At 36.1% G+C, this 3,492-nt stretch overlaps 1 pseudogene; it reads left to right on the top strand.

The window, feature by feature from the left end:
* Positions 1–2,236: 2,236 nt before the first annotated feature.
* Positions 2,237–3,063, top strand: LOC136126879 (succinate--CoA ligase [GDP-forming] subunit beta, mitochondrial pseudogene; annotated as a pseudogene).
* Positions 3,064–3,492: the final 429 nt, after the last annotated feature.

The raw sequence follows: 3,492 nt of genomic DNA on the forward strand, positions 1-3,492 counted from the left end.
GGGATTGACATATATACATTAATATGTATAAAATAGATAACAAATGAGACCCTGATGTATAGCACGGGGAACTCTACTTCACTGTACAGTAGAAACTATCACAACATTGTAAAACAACTATACCCCAATAAAAAAAAATTTAATGTGTTATGGACAAGCAGAGCTAACAGAGTTCAGTCCCATGAAACCAGCTTTACAAGAAATGTTAAAGAAACTTCTCTAAGTGAACAAGAAAAGGCCACAACTAGAAACATGAAAATTATGAAAGGAAAAAGTTCATTGCTAAAGGCAAATATACAGTAAAGGTAGTAAATCAACCACGTGCAAAGATAGAAGGAAGGTTAAAAGACAAAAGTGGTAAAATCATCTATATCCTCAATAAGCAGTTAAGGAATACACAAAACAAAAAGATGTAAATATGATGTGAAAAGCAGTAAATGTGGTGGGTGGAATAAAAATTCAGGGTTGTTAAACTGCATTTGAAATTAAGAGATCAGCAACTTAAATTAATTATGTATATATTTAGATTGCTAGATATAAACCTTATAGTAACCACAAATCAAAAATCTATAATAGATACAGACACTTTGTATGGAAAGGAATCCAAACAACACTAAAGAGTCATCAAGTCACAAGGGAAGAGAACAAAAGAAGAAAGGAACAAAAAAGAGCTACAAAAATGACCCCAAAACAATGAACAAAATGGCAGTAAGTACATACCTATCAATAATTACTTTAAGCATAAATGGATAAAATGCTCTAGTCAAAAGACATAGAGTGGTTGAATGGATACAAAAACAAGACTCATGTATTTGCTGCCTACAAAAGTCTCACCTCAGACCTAAAGACACACACAGGCTGAAAGTGAGGGCATGGAAAAAGGTACTCCAAGCAAATGGAAATTTTCTAAAAATCTGAAGTAGCAGTACATATGTCAGACAAAATAGACTTTAAAACAAAGACTGTAACAAGAAACAAAGAAGGATAATACATAATGATCAAGGGATCAATCCAACATAAAGATATAACAATTGTAAATATATATGCACCCAGCATAAGAACACCTAAATACATAATGCAAATACTTACAGAAACAAAGGGAGAAACTGACAGGATGTTAAAATAGGAGACTTTAACATCCTACTTATTGATACATCAATGGAAGATCATTCAGACAGAAAACCAATAAGAAAACACTGCCCTGAAAAGACATGTTAGACAAAATGGACTTAATAGATATGTATAGAACATTCCATCAAAAAGCTGCGAATACACATTCTTTTCAAGTGCACGTGGGATATTCTCCAAGATAGATCACATGCTAGGTCACAAAATAAGTCTCAGTAAAATTTAAGAAAACTGAAGTCATATCAAGCATCTTTTCCAACCACAATGCTATGAGACTAGGAATCAACTACAAGGAAAAAAAAACTGCAAAAAACCAGCCACAAACATGTGTGCACATTCACACACACACACAACTGGGTGTTTTCTTCAGCTTTGTTTCCAATAAAGAATTAAATCTCTACTAGTCCTCCTTCTCCTCTCATCTCAATCACCCAGTCAGACTCCTTTGTGCTTGGTATTTAAGATGTCATTCCCCCATGGCAATGCAGGTCCAAAACATCTGTGAGTCTTGGTGCCCTCACTCTGTCAGCCAAGTCCAAGAAAATTTAATTAATCTCTAAAAGATGGCTGATCCTGCAGGAATCCAAGAATTAGAAAATAATGTTAGACAACAAGACAATATTTCAAATATATTGCGACTGACACTGTATGATGTTCCTACTTGGAAAAAATTTTTTAAACAACTGGACTTTCTTTTCAGATTTATTTATTTATTTATGGCTGTGTTGGGTCTTAGTTGTGGCACATGGGATCTTTGTTGAGGCATGCAGGATCTTTTGTTTTGACGTGCAGGATTCTCTCTAGTTGTGGCATGCAGGTTTTTCTCTTCTCTAATTGTGGTGTGCAGGCTCTAGGGTACATGTGTTCTGTAGTTGTGGCACACAGGCTCCAGAGCATGTGGGCTCTGTAGTTGCAGCACACAGCCTCCCTAGTTGAGGCGCACAAGCTCAGTAGTTGTGGCATGCAGACATAATTGCCCTGTGGCATGTGGGATCTTAGTTCCCTGACCAGGGATTGAATCTGTGTCCCCTGCATTGTACAGCAGATCCTTTACCACTGGAACACCAGGGAAGTCCCTACTTGGAAATTTTAATGGGCCCATCCTGCAATGGCCTTTGCTGATGGGCAGCCTCAGGCAGGGGCATTGACATTTAATCTGGCTGCTTCTATACCAGAATATATTTTTATGGAGGAAATTTACACTTTTGAAGACAGTTTTGACGAACAGTCAAGTTTAGCGGACAGGAGAAAATTTAGGCTTCTATGGGGTCTATGAAAATTAGGCTGTGAATCAAATTAAGAAGTTATGGAATTTCTTCCTAGAAATTTATGCTACTTAGGTTGAACTGAAACCCTTTGGTGAAATTCCAGAAAGACAAGTTGTCTGTTTTGATGCCAAGATACACTTTGAGGACAATTCAAGATATATACAAAAAGATATATTTGCCATGGACAACAAATTAAAAATGCATCTACTCAAAATTAAGTCGGTAGATCTGACCTAAAATACATAAAACTAAATGAGAATGGGAATACCAACTGTTTGTGAATGGTGCTGGACTAGACATAGCTCCATATGACATCATTTCTCTTCATGGTCAAAGCCCAACCAACTTCTTGGATCTCAGTGTTAGGGAAGCTCAGTGTATTAAATATTTTATTTGCTCATTGCTGATCCTAAGGTAAATAGTGAAATTTGCTATCATTGCTGATGATATCATCAAAGACTGCTGAACACTAGAACTCATAGCTCTGGTGGTCAGGCTTGAAGGAATCAATGTCCAAGAGTCTCAGAACATATTCAACAATATCCAGCTCCCTGTAACTTCTGGCATTGACTTGGAAGATGCAGTCAGGAAAGCTGTGGCCAGCATGGCAAGGAAGTGGTTCTTTTTTTTTCTAATCCATTGTGTGGATAGACGTCTCCATTCCTAGAAAAAGAGACATTTCTCATCATTAGGAAGAAAATAGGTTTCCATTTAGGGAAAGAAAAAGTAAGTTAGAGTCAGGAATCATATGGAAAAATTTAAGATCTGTACTTTTTTCAAGAATAGATATATAAGTAGCCTAAATTATTTGGATCTCACATACAGTTTTCATTAAAATAATGGCCTGTTTTCTTATGTTATGTTCTTTACAATGGTAAATCTGCCAGTGAACAGCATTTTGTTGACTTTTAGGAGCAATCTAAATGACCATTGTGGATACAGTGAAAAATTCAAATCAGGACCTAGTTTATTTAAGAGAATTCTGCTGGACCTGTAAGTCCAGAGTTAAAAAAAAAAAAAAGGAAGGGGAAAAATATCTCAGGCAAAATTACACTTAAAACAGATGGTTTGGTCATATTAAACTATTGAAAGGAGG

This window comes from Phocoena phocoena, chromosome 8 (genome assembly GCF_963924675.1).
Source record: "Phocoena phocoena chromosome 8, mPhoPho1.1, whole genome shotgun sequence".
In the NCBI taxonomy this organism is placed as follows: Eukaryota; Metazoa; Chordata; class Mammalia; order Artiodactyla; family Phocoenidae; genus Phocoena; species Phocoena phocoena.